General features: G+C 40.3%; 2 long non-coding RNA genes across 2 annotated transcripts in view; both read right to left on the minus strand.

The window, feature by feature from the left end:
• Window positions 1-5683: 5683 nt before the first annotated feature.
• On the minus strand, window positions 5684-8390 carry LOC147583501 (uncharacterized). Its single transcript, XR_015243147.1, has 2 exons — window positions 8319-8390; window positions 5684-5866 (listed from the first exon to the last, which is right to left on the minus strand). It is a non-coding gene; the product is annotated as an uncharacterized LOC147583501 (long non-coding RNA).
• A 4022-nt stretch (window positions 8391-12412) lies between these two features.
• The window catches only part of LOC147583502 (uncharacterized), a 118787-nt gene continuing 113047 nt past the window's right edge, over window positions 12413-18152 (minus strand). Inside the window, exons 3-4 of the long non-coding RNA XR_015243145.1 lie at window positions 13507-13625; window positions 12413-12876 (exon numbers count right to left, since the gene is read on the minus strand). This is a non-coding gene — a long non-coding RNA (uncharacterized LOC147583502). The remainder of the gene's footprint in view (window positions 12877-13506; window positions 13626-18152) is intronic.

Raw genomic sequence — 18152 nt, forward strand, 5'->3', positions numbered from 1 at the left:
CTGTGCTGACAGCTCAGAGCCTGGAGCCTGCTTACAGATTCTGTGTCTTCCTCTCTCTCTGCCCCTCTTCTGCTTGCACTCTGTCTTTCTCTGTCTCAAAAATAAATAAACATTAAAAAATTTTTTTAAAAGTTAAGTCAGATTCAGGGGGCGCCAGTTGCTTGTGGGTTTGAGACCCGCATGAGGCTCTGTGCTGACAGCTCAGAGCCTGGAGCCTGCTTCAGATTCTGTCTCCCCCTCTCTCTGCCCCTGCCCCATGTACGTGCACTCTCACTCTCTCTCTCTCTCTCTCTCCCTTAAAAAAATAAAAAAACACAAAACATTGTTTTAAAGTAAGTCAGATTTTGTCAACTCTTTGCTTAAGCTCTTCCAGAGTTCTCACTGCAACCAGACTGAGGGTTGTATAATCTCAAGGTTCTACTTGTCCTCACCCTTGTTATATTGCTAATATCATTGTCTTGCATTCTTTCTGTCTTGCCTTCTATTCCAACCATGTCAGCTCTTTGATGTCAAGGGCAGCTTAGGACCTAGACACCTGTCTCCTCCAACGTGGAATGAGTTTCTTGAACCATCTGTCTGGCTCACTCTCTCACTTCCTTCTCAACTTGCTCACAATTCCTAGTCTCATTAAGGCATTTCAGGACTACCTTTACTAAAATTTCCTCCAACATGCCCTGATTTAAGCTCTTTATCTGAACTTATCACTATCACAAATCTTTTACTTGTATATTGTCTCTTCTACTGGAATGGAAGCTCAGTGACGGTAGTGATTGCTGTTGTTGTTTTCTGTGTATTATTGCTACCCTAGTACTTAGATCACACTCTGACATAGTGTAGAGAACTAAAAAGTATTTGATGAATCAACAAATCACCTTGAAACTTATGTAAAAAGAACTAAGATAAATAACTTATTTTTTGCATCTATCTTGTTTTGGGGGGCACTCTAGACAAATGCCAATAAGGTGTTAAGGAGAAAAAGATAGGGTTGTCACTTGTACTTCAGCTGATTATCTCATGCTAACTTGAATACCCTCCTTGCTTTCTCTTCTATTCCTTTTTGTTTTTTTCCCCCTAGAAAACGAAATGGTGGTGGACAAGGAGTAGCAGCCATGTTCAGCTTTGCTGAGGATGGGAAAATTGTACACACAAATGAATTTGCTTCAAACCCAAGTCTCTAGGTGTTACAAGAACCTGTTGACATTATTACAGAAAAGTTACAAAAACTTGAAATCATCCTCTCCTTCCTGCATCCCTCATGCCTGTATCAACCAGAGACATCTGCTCTAATATTTTACCTCTTACTCAAGGTTCTCTGGCTATGACCCTCATTCCAGTAGGAAGAACAAATGTCAGAAGCATGGGTTTTTACATTTGTGTAAACTCTTCTATTGTCAACATTTTACACAAAAAACTTTATTTGCTGAGAGAATTATTCACATGTCCTAATGAGCTTCTTTATCACTCTCAATCTTACAAACCTTTCCAAATGATAAATTTGTTGGAACTTGTTCCAGTTATAGTTCTCATTCACTTTTTCTTTCTGGCTCACTTCCTAGCATTCCCATTATACCTTGCTAAGGAGACCACAGGGTTCCCAAATTGCTGCTGAGTGCATAGTGTTTGTCTAATAAATATCATTTGAGGGCTTGAAGTGTGCACTGAATCATGGGATCTCAGGTTGTAAAAAACATCAAATCATCTAACTCTGACACTCAACCATGGTTTAATTTTTTTCTCTAATGTTCCCTTCTGAACACCTCCTGTGATGGAGTGCATACTGCCTCTTGCAGAAATGCAAAGATAGGCCTGTTACAGAAGTCTTCTATCTTCAGCGGTGACCTCTGTTCCTTTCGTTTATAACATTCGTCCTGGTTTAGCTGCTTGGCAGTATAGCACAAGAGAAAAAGACTTGGATTCAGAACGAGGTGGTCTGGAGTCTAACTGAATGATTTGAAAGTTTGTTTTGGACTCTACACTTAACTGTTGAGTTTCACTTTCTGAGTCTATTCAATGAACTGAAGTGGACTAACTGCTTCAACAATAGACTTCAATGTGTCTAATGGCTCAAACTCATTAGAAACTGAATTTTTACTACATAACTGTACCGAGTGAATTAACAAATTGGTGGAGCAGCCCTTCTACACACGGTCAGTTAGGGACCCAGGTGGACGGAGGCTCCGTCATAATTATGATTAGGTTGTCTTGTATCTCTCTTTTTTTTAACATTTACTCATTTTCGAGAGACAGAGAGAGACACAGAGTGAGCAGAGGAGGGGTAGAGAGAGACAGAGACACAGAATCTGAAGCAGGCTCCAACCTCTGAGCTGTCAGCACAGAACCCGATGCGGGGCTCGAACCTACGAACCGTGAGATCATGACCTGAGAGAAAGTCAGACATGTAATTGACTGAGCCACTCACGCGCCCCAAGTTTTTGTAACTCTATTACAGCTAACCAGAAGGGGAAAAGCACACAGAAGAATTCACACGGGGCATTGTGCGTGAATGTGCGTGTGTGTGTGTGTGTGTGTGTGTGTGTGTAAGTACAGAAGTGCCTTCCAATTCTTCCACTAATATTCCATTGACCGGAAAGCCCAGTCAGAGGGCCATGTCTAACTTCAGCTAGGGCTAGGAAATGTAGTCCCTGGCTGGCAGTCACTTCTTAGTGGTAACACTACAGAAAAGGGAAACATGAACTTTATTGTTTTCTGCCACCACTGTCAAATAGGATGGTCATAACTCACAGGGTTGAGAACACATACACATGTTGGTGTTTTGTAAAATGACACTTATTATTTTGTGTACATTGCATAAAAACAGATGTGCTCCTTTTGTCCTCTGTGTAGCAGTATCACAATGCTTAAAGTCAACCGTCGTATGTCATTTGAGTATCCTTTTCTCCTGGTTAAATAATTCCCCATTCATTTTACTATTCCCCACAGGTCATCTTTTCAAACCCTTTAATGGCTATGCTTTCTTTCTTTGCACATGATTGAAATGTGGCATTCACACCTGGATGTAATACTCCAGGTAGAGTGTGAGCAGCATAGAGAAGAGACAAGCTGTTTTTTTCCCTTGTTCAAGATTCTATGTCTCTTTTAATGCCGTTAATGATAGAGAGAGCTTTGCAGGAAGCCTTATCATAGTGTTGATTTATATTGACCTTGCAGTTGAATAAAACCCTTAAGTATTGCACTGTTATATGTTGCTTTGCATTTCAAAGATGTTCTACTTCCTTTTGTCTGAAAAAAATATCTGATTTTCACGTCAATATGAAAAGCACTAAATGATCAAGAGAATTTGGGGCTTATCCAATGGAAAAAGCTTTGATGAAATTGTACAGACATACATCACAGTGAGTCCTTGTTTTTATTGAGCTGACTTCTTATTTTTGTCATTGTTTTAATTGTTTAATTAGATGTTACCTTAATACAATATCATTTTACAATAATCAAACAATACAGGTAAAGTGAATGCCCTCTGACTCCCTCACCAATAGAATTATGCTCCAACTTACATACATACATAAGGATTATTTAGTTTTGTCTATAAAGATTTCAGACACAAATTATATTAAACTGTGCATAAATATTCGCAACACATTTTCACTTGTCAATGTGTTTTTAACGTTTGTGCATGCCAGTGCATAAAAATCTACCTACTGCTTTCTTTATGAATAGTTGTTATTTGGATATGGATAGTCAATTTAACAAGTAGTTTGTTAAGAGGTATTTAAATTTCCTCTGATTTTTTTTCCATTATCATAAATGATACTGCAGTAAAACTTTTGAACTTACCTCTTTGTACACCTCCGTAATTTCCCTTTACATTTAAAAGTGTCCATTGTTGGACCATGCTAGTGGCACATTTTTAATTTTAAGAGATGTAGAAACATTAAAAGATTTTTTTTAATGTTTATTTATTTTTGAGAGAGAAAGAGAGACAGAGCTCAAGTGGGGGAGGGGCAGAGAGCGGAGACACAGAATTCGAAGCAGGCTCCAGGTTGTACGCTGTCAGCACAGAGCCCGATGTGGGGCTCGAACTCCCAGTCATGAGATCACATCATGAGATCATGATCTGAGACGAAGTCAGACGCTTAACCAACTGAGTCACCCAGGTGACCCAAAACATTTTTTTTTCTGAAGAGAAACATTTTTTTTCCAACCCCACATTCCCAACAAAAATGGAAAGTACCTGTTTTCCCCACAGCTCTGCCAATTTAAGGTCTGATGTCTCTTTTTCATGCAGGTAATGATTGAGATAGTCTTTCAGGCAGCCTCACCACACTGTTAATTTTTATTACCAGTCTTCTAATTTTTCCAGTTTTGTGAAAAAAGTCATAAAGCTAATTTACATTTCTCTGGTGAGCACTGATTAAGCATCTTTACAAATGTGTACTGCCCCCTGGTTGGTTCTTCCTTGTGTGGAACAAGACAGTACTTCCATGTGTGTTCTTGGCCTTTTGAGTTTATCCTTTACCGAACTTTGATCACTGAGGGAGGATCTGGTCTCTACCTTGCCATCACAGTCTCTGCAGGGCCTAATGCTGCATCATCCACTCAGCAGGTGCTCCCCGACTCAGCAGGGGGCTCCAGTCCTGATTTCTCCCTTCTTCTCACTCCCCATGTCTAATTTCCCAGCAAATTCACTCAGTTCCACTGTCAAAATGTATCCCAATTTATTGTATGCTTACTATTTCTCTCCTTCCCAAAGAATTTAATTTCCACATGAATAAGGATTCCATCACTTATGCTTGTGCACTTATTCCCAGGAATCAGTAAGCATTCTTAGCTCTTGGTGACATATCTTCTGTCCTTGGATTGGTTTTTCTACTTCTACCCCAAGTCTGGAGAGAAGAAGCTCTTGAATCCAACTTTTGAAGACAATATCAACAAAGAAATCAGTGAATTGTCTCTCTTTTGGCTTCCAGAAAAATCGTTCTCAAGGTTTATCTGAGCCATAACACCCATTAGGACCACATTCCCATGTGTGGCTCTATGAAAAGGAAAGTAATATTCCTGCCCAAAATGACCATGTCCCAATCCCCAGTACCTGTGAATAAGTTACCATATATGGCACATGGAACTTAGCAAACATGTTGAAATTAAAGATCCTGAGCTGAGGAGATTCTCCTGGATTATCCACGTGAATCCAACGTAATCACAGGGTCCTCATAAGAGGCAGGTGTCAGAATCAAAAGGAGATGTGATGACACAGGTGAGGTTGGAGTCATTGTGGAAAGAAGCCATGAACCAAGGGATGCAGGGAGCCTTTAGAAGCAGAAAGACAAGGCAACAGATTCTCCCCTAGAACTTCCAGAAGAAACACAGCTCTGCCAACTCATTTTAGACTTTTGCTCTCTAGAGCAGTGATAATACATTTGTGTTGTTTTAAACCAATACATTTATGGTAATTTGCTACAGCAAAAATAGGAAACTAATATAGACATTAATAAACAATTCACATCCCAGTCTGCTGTAGAGATAAGGGAGGCTGAGGATTTTTTAAAAATCTCCAATTTATTTTTTAATATTCTTACTCTTTGGCATCAGCTGATCCTTACCTACCTTACAGCAGTAAGAGTGAGAACTGTTAATTCAGAGGGGCTTGATATCTATGCCACAAAGTGAGGTAACACTGCATGTATTAGTCAGCGTTCTCCAAAGAAACAGAACCAACAAGATGTGTACAAAGACAGTTTTATTTTAAGGAATTGGCTTATGCGATTGTGGGGTTCCAAGTACAGTGTGAAGAGTAGGTGGGCAACTGGAGATCTGGGGAAGAGTTGCAGTCCGAGCCCAAAAGTGTTCTGCTAGCAGAATTCCGTTTTGCTCGCGGAGGTCATTGTTTGTTCTCTTGGGCCTTCACCTGAATAGACAAGGCCCACTCACATTAGGGAGGGTCATCTGCTTTACTCAAAGATCACCATTTTAAATGTCAATCTCATCCAAAAAGTACCTTCACGGAAGCATCCAGAATAATGTTTGACCAAATAACTTATATTATACTAGCTTTTCCTCTCACTTGCTAAAGTCTAAGCCCTATCACCTCTTTATCCAATTACTTGTTAAACTTCATTTGGTTTGAAACAACAAAAATTAGTTCTTCTCTGGGCTCCTCAGACAGTTAAGTGTCCCACTTCAGCTCAGGTCATGATCTTTTGGTCCGTGAGTTCGAGCCCTACGTTGGGCTCTGTGCTGACAGCTTGGAGCCTGGAGCCTGCTTCAGATCTGTGTCTCCCTCACTCTCTCCCCCTCCCCCACTCATGCTCTGTCACTGTGTCTCTGTCTCTCTTCAAAATAAATAAACATAAAAAAAAAAAGAAATTTGTTCTTTTCAGCAGAAAGTATTAAGAGAATACTAACATTGTATTGGGAATCAAAAGAATCACCAGGCAAAGCATCTTCAGTAAGAGCAAGAACTGAAGCACAACCAGACAATTTCAGGGCCAATTCTCTGGACTGTCTCTAGAACTGGGATAATTAGGTGAGGAGTATTTGGTGACTTTCAATCTGTCTCTTCATTCAATATTTTATGGTTTTTTTTTTAAGCTTATTGATTTATTTTGAGAGAGAGAGAGAGCACGTGTGCTCACGAGTAGGGGAGGGAGAGAGAGAGAGTGAGAGAGAGAGAGAGGGAATCCGAAGCAGGCTCTGTGCTGTCAGTGCACAGCCTGAAGCAGGGCTTGAACTCAAGAACTGTGAGATCATGACTGAGCCACAATGAAGAGTCAGAGGCTTACCCCACTGAGCCACCCAGGCACCCCCCCCATTCAATATTTTAAATTAGATAAAATTTAATTTTAGAGTAAGGCAAATTTTACTGTCTGCCTGAATCAGTTATCAAACCTAGAAAACAGACTACAAGAAGAAGGAAGAGGCTCACATAGGAGAGAGATAGCCACCGAGAGCCCAGACATGGGTACCAGGGCTACACAAAGGGTAGTTGCTGGGAGATCGGCAGCCCCTGGTAATTGGGAGCTGTGCCACCTGAAATAGGTTTGGTGGCTGCCAGAGCCGGGCACAGATGCTCGCCACTTTTTAGTAATGACCTTGGAATGTCTGCAATGCCAGGTATTTGCCATGCCAATGATGAATTGTCGCATCATCTGAGTTGTCAAAGGTGAATGATGTTCTGTTCACAGCACATGGGGAGAATGCCTCTTCCTACTTGAAGAGTTTCACTCCATATAAACTGTCACCAAGACCTGCTGCTTCTCCAAATATCCTGTAGGATCTGTTCATTTTTCCTTAGAGTTCCCCTGACCGTCCTTCCATGTGACTTACACAAGAGGTCAAAGAGGAAGAGCCAGAAGAGAAATCTAAGCACAGCTCCTGTACTGGTTTCACACTCATATGCTTTCTCAAGAGAGCAAAACTGTTTTTTGGTTGATGTTTTTGTTTTGTTTTGTTTTGTTTTATTTTGAAACTGGCTCCAGAATGTCATGGCTGCCACAGGCTTCTCTTATTATGACTTCTATTGAAGCAGGCACCAGGTCTCTTAGGCAAACAGACTCCGGGGAGAACGGCTCCACCATTCAGCAGTCATGCTCAGACATGCCTGAACCCTGGTGATAGGAGCAGTGTCGATGTCCCTCGTCCCTCCTGGTAATGCTTCACCCTCCCATCATGCTGCTCATTTTACAACATAGTCCCCATATGTTATCTCATCTGATTGTCAATGTGACTCTCAGAAGGAGGCAGGATAGATAGTTTTAATTCCATTTTACAGACTCAAACCCTGTCTTATCCAAGTTCACACAGCCAGTAAATATGTTAGATCAGGCTCCTTTAACTTCAATCCAGCGCTCTTTTTATTCCCTTCTACTGTCTCCTTTAAAGGGGGGCATGAATTAATTTATTTCCACATGAGAATTTATCAGGACAATGAGCAACCAGAGGACAAACAATGAGGATTTGCTATTTATTATGCAGAGAAGTAGGACATTTTGCTTAGTGAACAGCAGGATTTCACTTGTTGCTCATTTCAATACCATGGTGAATATTCCATTTTTTCCTTTTTTCAAATTAAAAATAGGGGCATACATGTAAAGTAGGTGGCTTTACATGTGGGTGAGCCACTGGGTGGCTCAGTCTGTCAAGCGTCCAACTTCGGCTCAGGCCATGATCTCACGGTTGTGAGTTTGAGCCCCACGTCGGGCTCTGAGCTAACAGCTCAGAGCCTAGAGCCCACTTCAGATTCTGTGTCTCCCTCTCTTCCTGCCCCTCCCCTGCTCACAATCTGTCTATCTGTCTGTCTCTCAAAAATAAACATCAAAAATTTTTTGATTAAAAATAATATTAAATAATGTATTCCTCACCGTTGTATATATAAGAGCAGCGAAGCATTTTAGGTTCTTACAATACAGTGTCAAGGCATCCTTAAGACCTGCTGAGGCACCAAAATAAAAACATTGGGTGTATATTTTACACACAAAAACAAAACTTTCCCAAAAAAGCCAAGAAAACTCAAATGGATACCAATAAAGCCTAATAAGTAACACAACCAAATTACATGCCTAGATATCCCCACAAACACAGTGCCAACAGACTAACTGGAGCCAACAATATTGTCTTTTTTAATGACCAGAAATGGTCTGAGGTAACAAGAAACTTCTGAAATTATTCCAAAGTGTATACGATTTACTTTTTCATTTCAAAATATTCAGAGAAGACATGACATTTTCCCATCTCTTTTCCAACCACAATTTATGTTGGAATCCTTTATTATATTTCATTAACAGCCCAGAGTCTCTTGGTTATTGAAATGATGAGGGGAAAGATAATAGGCGGTTTGCATTGTGTTTGAGTCTTGTTACTAACTTCACTTGGTGAAGACTGTGAGCCGTGGAGACGAGAATGCCTGGCATATAGGAGTCACTCAGTAGATAAAATTAAAAACAAAAACAAAAACAAATCACATTCAAACATACAGACTTATGTTAACTTGTCTTATTTCAGCATCAAAATAAAGCTAACTTTGAAAATTCTATTTTAAACTGTGATAATTCTGAAGATTTCTTGTTATCTTAAAACCCTTTTCTCAGAATAGGATTTCTTGGACATTTCCACACAGCTTTTCTCAGTCCTGACAGGACTGAGCACTCTCCCTACTCACTCACACACCTTTATTTCCCAGTTAGTCTTTCTGATGTGTGCTTTACAAAGAATAGTACTCACATCTCTCCATGCACAGTTAGCTTATTTGGAAATATTTGATTTATTTTATTTTTTAATGTTTATTTATTTTTGAGACAGAGAGAGAGACAGAGCGTGAGCAGGGGAAGGGCAGAGAAAGAGAGAGAGAGAGAGAGAGAGAGAGAGAACTCGAAGCAGGCTCCAGGCTCTGAGCTCTCAGCACAGAGCCTGACACGGGGCTTGAGCTCACGAACCGCGAGATCATGACCTGAGATGAAGTCAGAACGCTGAACTGACCGAGCCACCTGGGCGCCCCGGAAATCATTTGATTCAACACTAGTGCTACTAATAACAGCAATAGCAACAATAACAGCACTTGTATTTAGGCAACGCTTTCTGTATACTAGAAGATATGCTCAACTTCTTTACGCCTGTCATTGCTTTTCGTCTCCATGTCAACCTTATGAGTTACATTCAATTATCCCCTCTGGCCATCCCCTGCCCAAATACAAAAACTCAGGCTTAGAGAAGTTATCTAATGGGTCCACGGGCACATAGAGAGTGAGTGATTGAACCCAGGCAATAAGGCTGTATTCTGTATACTCATATTGAATAGGCTGCACTTCAAAGTTTTAGTCTTTAAACTTACATCATTAGCATAGTTATAGGAATGATTTGACAGAGAAAACACAAAATTAAACCTCAAGATCCCTCATTATTCACTCCAGTGAAGGGGTAGACAATTTTCCTAGGTAGGGGTAACATTTTTTCTTTACAGCACCACTGGTCATTCCCATGGATTAAGACAAAGCAAACCCAGTTCATTAAGAGGCAAGCCCAAAATTAATATTTGAATCCAAGCTTTATCGAGGCTGAGTTAGGTTCAGATAGGAAGAAAAGACAGTATAGGAAAACATCAAGTTTCAGGCCTGTCCCAAACCAGCTGTGTGGCGTTGAGCCAATCTACACCCTTCCAGGTTCTCAGGGTCCGATTCAATACATAAAGATGGCTTACCTATCTCCCACAGCCTCTTCCAGCTGTGTGAGTCTCTGCTTCCGCCTGGTCAAGCTATTGGGTGCCCTTTCAGGGGGATATTTCTGATAGACATAGTGTAGGTCTTAAGCTTGCCTGTATCTTGCATTTTTACTCTGAAGTACCCCTCTGAAGTATTGGTTTTCAGGGCAGGGAGCAAGGGCTCATTTGCCCATCAGAGGACACTTGGCAAGGACTAGACACAGTTTTGATTGTCAGGGCTGGGTTGATGCCACTGGCGTCTAGTGGGTACAGGCCAGGGATACTGCTGCACATATATCCTACACTGAACACGTCAGGTCCCCACAACAAAGAATCATCCAGCCCAAAATGTCAATAGTGCTGCCATTAGGAAACCCTGTGCTACATAGAATTTAATGCCACTGTGCACTGCAGAATGCTAATCTCACATTGCTACATCTCATCAATGATAAATAAATCTAATGCCTCTGTTTTTTTCCAGTTCTGCTTTCTATTTGTGGGATGGTGCCAATAATGCTATATAATTTGAGACCCCCAACTGCCATAGCTAATGTGTATTGCTTGGTCATATAATTACCATGAAGAATAGAAGTGCAGAAGATGAACAAGTCTATTCCTGCCAATTTTATTTTTCCTTCCTAGTAAAAAGAGATAGTTACAACTCCCTTTGCACCTGCTGTTTTCCTAACCCTGAATGTATTTTCTTTTAAATGTGAATTCATGGTCAAAAACTACTGAGGCTTAAACATATCCTGCTCAGAGAATTCAACACTGCAAGATATCACAATGGTGCTGCTCTTAATGATGCCCTGTTTTATCTACACAAAAATGAGAATCATGAGCATAAAATATCATTAAGACAAAATAACGTACATTTTTCAAAGTGTCTCCCCATTGCAAACTGGCAGCTAAAGGCCCACGTGGTTACAAAGAGTAAGTATATTCTTCCTACATGAAACACATTTCAAACAAGGTTTATTGTGTCTTTGCCTATCATAAAATTCATGCAGATAAAATGGAGGCTACTTATCACTGTTAATAAAAATGAGCCTTTGGTAGACAGAAGCAAATGTCTGAAAAGTCATCAAAGATGTTCACAGAGGAAAAACATATTGAAAAAAGTCAGAGTCAACCAGTTGGGTCAAAAGTTGCCCTCAGCTATAAAATTTGAACCAGGATCTATAATACAAACACGTTTCAGAGATTTCTGTGAAACTTTAAATTGGAAATCTAAAGTATTCCAACCTTCCTCCAACTCCAGAGAACTGTTCATCAGTCAGCCCCTTTGTTTTTGTTATGAATGACTATAGAGTCAGGCTATTTAAAGCAACTGATGCATTCAGTTGTCAGTTATAAATGTCTGTGGAGAGTACCACAAATGAACCACAATTTGATTTAAATCTTTTTCCTTCTTAACCAAAATGGCTGGGTTTGAAAGAATACAAAAAGTACATCTGTTATCGTGACAAAGGCTGGGGAAACAACAGAGACAAAGATTAGAAGGCAAAAACACCTGCAAATAGAAGTTAAAGATCTTTAAGAGAGAATTAGACAAATTCCCTCCTGCTCATTGCCTTTGCTAAGCCAAAGAAACTTGGGACTTAAATAGGAAAGAAGGCGCAGGCTGAATTAAGTATTCACGTATGTGATATCGATTACATGGTAGCCATAGTTTGTAAAGTAATTTTTTTAGTAATTGGTTCTATTTTTAATCTTGCAGTGAAACTATAGCTACTCTTAGTTGTAAATGGCTTTAAATAAAATTAAGGAGTTTTTCTCCACCACCTTTCCATCTGCTAATATATCCAACAAATGTTGATTGTCTACTACGTGAGATTCTTTCTCAAGAACAGGGCCTCGCAGTTAGCACAGCATGGGTGTTATTAGCTATCTGCCGCTGCATACCAAGTGACTCTCAAACTTAGCAGCTGAAAACAAAAAAGCAAATACAGGGGCTCCTGGGTGGCCCAGTCGGTTGAGCCTCCGACTTCAGCTAGGTCACGATCTTACAGTTCATGAGTTTGAGCTCCAGATCGGGCTCTGTGCTGTCAGCGCAGAGCCTGCTTCAGATCCTCTGCCCGCCCCCCCTCTCTCTGCCCCTACCCAACCTGTACTCTGTCTCTCCAAAACAGACATTTAAAAAACAAGCAAACAAATACAGTCCAAGCACATCATATACACCCAGGAAGTGTTTGTTGAATGAATAAGCGAATGACTAATTACATGAATAGACAGAAGAGCAGCTCTTGCAGTGTTGTTGAGGAAAAATGACGGAAATGTAGCCTGTAATGGTATGAAAGTGACACCACTTATTTGAAGCATGAGAAAGAAGAAATTTGGCATGCGTACACTTCATGTGCAGTCCCTAGAGAACCAGTTATGGGGCTGACTCTAAGAATATTCCTGGATAGGAGATATAGACATAAAAACCGGCTCCTATGATAAACAGCCAGGAGGTAGTCCGGCCTTGGTGCTACCTACGGGCTCTCTTAGAACCTTAGGATCTTTTGTCAAAGGAATTATTCCACAAATGTTGAATTTGTTGCTTCTGGAAATAGGTTTGGCTGCTCTCTTACCCGTTTTTATGCAACACTGGCCTTTGGCCAGGGGAGTTTATAATGAATGATTCTCTTCTTTAGCTCCACTTCTTTTCAGTTTCTTTTCCTTGTGTGGTTTTCACTTCTTCCCCAAATGATGATCTCCTCGTTGACATTTTCCTCTCGCTGCTTTCAAATTTGAATTTAAGAAAGAGATATAATAAATACTCTCTACAAAGCGTGTTCACCTCTTCAGAGGAAATAGTGTCATGGAAACATAACAAATGCACAAAACGAATGAACTTGATGCAGTTGCACATCAGATATATTAGTATCATTTATTTTAGATTTTCACCATCTAAGCGATAAAGGTCACTGAAGGGTGGATATGAAGACAATTAAGGTCACTGGGATTTCCTAGGGATTATTAGCTTTCCTTAAAATGGCACCAGACATAATATCGGGCTAGGACTGCAGAGTGGGGAGAGCTATTTTTAATTATTAAAAGTAATTTCACATGTGATTTAACAGTCATAATTGGAATTTTGAGTTATGCTTTCCTTAGTAACAACCCATTTCCTTTGTTTGGATAAACCACAGGCATGGCAAGATGAAATATGATGTCCTATAATATGTGTACTTCAAGAAATTATGTTTCACTGGAAGGCATCTGGCATTTCTGCAGCTGAAATGGAATTTCAGTAAAATACAATAGAAATGAGGCCCTCATCATTAATACGTCTCCCTCGCCAGTTTCTGGGGCTTCGGTAAACAAAGGCTGTTGGCAAAAAAGTGCAAGCTATTCATAGAAGTGCTCACAAAGTCCTCAGGAAGGATTAGCAATATGTGGCTGTCACCCTGAGTGGCCCAGTGGGTCCTGAGGAAGCTGGTGTTCCAGGAGTAACAGCAGAAGCAGATGCATGGCAGGTCCTAGCTGTCTGAGGGGAAAGAAGGCAGATGTGCTCAAAGCACAATAGTCATCTGACAGAAGCACCACCACCACAAACAGAACTGCTCCTGCCACTGCACCGACCCGGGGTGAGCTTCTCCTCTCTAAGTGCCTGGCAAGATCCTCCTCAGCCTGCAAGGGCCATTTCAAACACTTTGTCTTCTTGTGCTACCTTGGCTGATTTACAATGACTTAATCTCTCCTTTCTCTAGGTCCTCAGGACCATTTAGTTCCTACCCAGCGATGCTGCTAATCACTCCCTCACGCATGAAGTCAGGACTTAGTAAGGACCTACTATGAATCAGGGACTAGGGATTTCTAGGCTTTTCCTCGCAACAGCCCTCTGTGATAGGTACGAGCATTTCTCCCATTAAATAGACAAGAACACTGAGGCATAGAGGGGCGAAGTAATTTACTAAAACCACACAGCCTATGAGTAGTTAAGCTGAAATTTAAGGTCACATTGCTCCTGTCCTAGAACCTAAAATTTTTGTTTTAATTTTTTTTTTTAATGTATGTTTATTTGAGAGAGATAGAGAGAGAAAGACAGAGCGTGAACGGGGGAAGAGCAGAGAGAGAGGGAAACACAGAATATGAAGCAGGCTCCAGGCTCTGAGCTGTCAGCACACGGCCTGACGTGGGTCTCAAACTCACGAACTGCGAGATCATGACCTGAGCTGAAGTCAGATGCTTAACTGAGTGAGCCACCCAGGTGCCCTAAAACCCAAACTTTTAACTAATAGCTTATATCACCTTAACATGGCATTATCTTACATGATTTTAGATTACTTTGCATTTATCATATTTTACATGTTACATACATATATTTATATATGCATGCATGTACTCTCTCAAAATGAATAAATAAACATTTAAAAACAGAAAGAAGTTAAGCGGTCTCATTTCTAATCTCTGCTCTACCATTAACAAGCTCAGGATCTCTTGCATTGTTTAACCTTAAAAGCGCTCAGGATACCTGCTTATTCTAACCAGAATACTAACATGGCATTATCTACAGTATGCTATAATGTATAAATATAACATTATAATACAATGCAATAAATGGTAAGCTGGGGCTGACGGGTCCTGCTTACATTAACCATTCTCTTCCCAACTCCAGATTCTATGACATCATGTTGGTAACTTAATACTGGTCGTGGTACTGCATCATGGCAACTGTGCCTGATACAAAGATGTTTTCTTGAAAATCTGGTTAAACATTTATCAACACTAGTGATTGTATTATTTTATAGTTACTGATATAACAGTCCACATCTGTTATTTAATTGTGAGCTCCTCCAGTGAAAGGATCCGATTTTCAGGACGTCTTTTTTTTTTTTTTTTTTTTCAGAGCTTGTCTCCAGCACAGTGCCTAGCACAGGGCGGGTGCTCAGTAAATTGTTCTCCCGCGAATGAGTGAATATTTTACAGCATCTTTCACAGCTTTAACAATATTTACTCCCATTAGTCTAACAGCCTCAATGTTTGTAATATCACTGCAGTGGGTTGCCAAGGGATAAAATGTATAAAGTCTCAAGTGAAATTCTTCGTTTCTCAGCTGAATTGCTTCACAGGGAAGGAAGGCACCGCATAACAAGTACCTAACACTTATTTCTACCTGGAAGGATGTTGTCTGCTCAGGGAGACTAAACTGGAGTCTACAGCAGCTCCAAACAAAATGACTACAAATACACAACTGAAATACAAATGTTTGAGTTACTTATGTATGCTTGCCTTTTGTTTTCTTTCTTTGGCGCCTTTTCTCCTGCTCTGTCTTAACGTGACTTGGAAGTGATCCATACATTAAAACCCTAGGTTCTTGGACTAAAAGAAAATCTTTTCCAAAATGATTTAAAAAAAAAAAAATGAAAGCTCGATCATTTTTCACAAATGCTGCTGCTGCTCCTGTAGTCCAGAAAGTTAATTTTTTATACAGAATATTCCAGAAACCGTTTCTATCACAGTTAACATGGGCTTTGGAATCTGAAAGACTGTTTATGCATCTCAGCTCTGCACTGGCCAACTGTGTGATCCTGGGCCTCAGATATCTCTTCTGTACAACAGATATAACGTATCTAGCTCAAAGGGAGAAATCCAGATAATGTATTGGGAAGTACTTTGCATAACATCTAATCTACAATAAAGATTCAGAAGGTGGGATAATTTTTTTTGACATCTAGCACACCACCTTTAAACTAATATATTTTGAATGAACGATTAAATGGGAAAGATAAAAACAAAAACATAACAAAGAGCTTCTCAAGGTTTAAACATTCATCCACTTTTTTTTCAGAACTGTCTATTACTTTCTGTGATGTGGGAATGTTACATATCTGCACTGTCCCATATGGTAGCCACTAGTCATGTGAGACTATTGAGCACTTGAACTGTGTAGTATGACTGAGAACCTTTATCTTTTTTATTTTATTTTTTTAAATATTTTTTTAACGTTTATTTATTTTTGAGACAGAGGGAGGCAGAGCATGAACGGGGGAGGGTCAGAGAGAGGGAGACACAGAATCTGAACCAGGCTCCAGGCTCTGAGTTGTCAGCACAGAGCCCGACGCGGGGCTCAAACTCATGGACCGCGAGATCATGACCTGAGCCGAAGTCGGCCGCTTAACCGACTGAGCCACCCAGGCGCCCCGATCTTTTTTATTTTATATAAATTTTATATAAATTCAATTCACCCAAATTTCAACGCCTGTATGTGGCTTATGGCTACTATATCAAAGTGAATGTCAAGGATCAACTACAGGAAACTAGATCTTGGACTTATTACAAAATTTTTAAAAACTTACTCATTTTTTGAAAAACAAAATGAGTATGTTTCTTCTTCTTCTTCTTCTTTTTTTTTTTGGTTCCTTGTTTATCCTGCTCTGGAAAAGCTTGTGAAATTTCCCATTTTTGAGAGAGAGCTTCGGGTGCTACAATTATAGCCGCCACCACCCCCTTTTAAAAATTTTTTAGAGTCAGCTTTTAAAGATTCTACCTGCCTGCTTGGATATATTTAAGTTCTGAGGATTTCCGACAGGCACTGGGGTCACTCATCAGAATATAATGGGAGATGAAAAGAGTCAGAAGTCACGAGTGGCCAGGTCTGTGGGCCACAAACCTTTCTCAGAGTTCAAATGTGGTTGCAGTTAGAGGTGGCCCCAATTACGCTGCGTGAGCTGCTGGTGAATGTGACCTGGCAGCCTCACCAGCTTCATTTGTTCTTAAGTATTCCACGAGGGAGGAACGCATAAATTTGTTTTAGGTAGTGCCTTGAGTAATGAGGAGAAAAGATGCTACATGCATTTTAAAAATGTTGTGATAAAGAGGTGCTCCAAGCATTAATATTTACAAACATCTACAGCACTAAATCATAAAAGCATAATGACCCTTAGAAAACATCTGACTCAAACTATTTATTTTACAGTTGAAAAAGCTGAGAAGTGACCAGCTCAGGCACAACAAGATAGTGCATAGCTAAGACTGTAACTAGGGTGTGCTGGTTCTCTGGGCTCTTTCTTCTATACTCCACAGGCGGTTGCAAATAGAAAGGAAAAAAAAAATTGAATCTATTTTGAAAGACTGTCGGAATGTCAAAGCACTTGTAGGCTAAGAAAAGTTATATGCAAATGTACTGTAATGTGATATTGGGAAAGGGCTGGGAATCATTTATGTATTTTCCCTAAATTTGCTCCCCCCGCTTCTCTGCGGGCACACATTGACTACAATTCTCTCAGAGGACATAATACCCTCTTGGAGTAAATTAGGCAGGTTGGAAAATTGCATTAACTCTTTCTACTCCCCAGGGAACGCATTTGGCAAATCCCTGCTTCAGTGCACTAATTTTCCTCCTGGTGTGTGGCTAATGCACTGGGGGAAAAGGGGCTTATTGGGTGTGCCGGTGAGGTCAGGGACCACATTATCGCGACTTTATTGCCAATGAGATGAGCGAAGCCTCCCACATGTAAATCAAAGAGTTAACAATGGGGCCGGGTGGCTGCTCTGGCTTTGTCATTTCAGGGTCACCAATGGACAGGCTGTGATCTGTCATCTTTCAGACACTTGGGTTTAGCAGCCACTATATTTTGCAAACCGTCAGTTGTGTTCCCACAAAGGTATTACACAGCCTGAAATCACTCAATCTGAGGACTCATTCTGCTCCTACCACCTAATCTTCCATGGGATTGAGAAGCCAAGGTGAGCTCAGAAATCTATGCAGCCATTATTTCTCTGTTTTTCCAATTTCCTACTTTGATACAGGCACAACTGTGGACTCTGAACCTAGCATTCACTTCCAGATTAGAAACTCAAAATAGCTTCATTTCCCTCCCTACAAAAGAAGAATTGCTTCAAGATTAGAAATGAATATAACACTCTCCCCCACTGCTGTCACATTTCTGCACATTGATACTTGTCTTTTTCTCATTGGAAAAAAAAAGAAAAGAAAAGAAAGAAAGAGAAACAAGAAACAAACTGTAATTCTACTAGAAAAGGTGAGACTAGCAAGTGCCCATCTCAATTC

This window comes from Puma concolor, chromosome A2 (assembly GCF_028749965.1).
Source record: "Puma concolor isolate L17-30 chromosome A2, mPumCon1.1.hap2, whole genome shotgun sequence".
Taxonomy (NCBI): domain Eukaryota; kingdom Metazoa; phylum Chordata; class Mammalia; order Carnivora; family Felidae; genus Puma; species Puma concolor.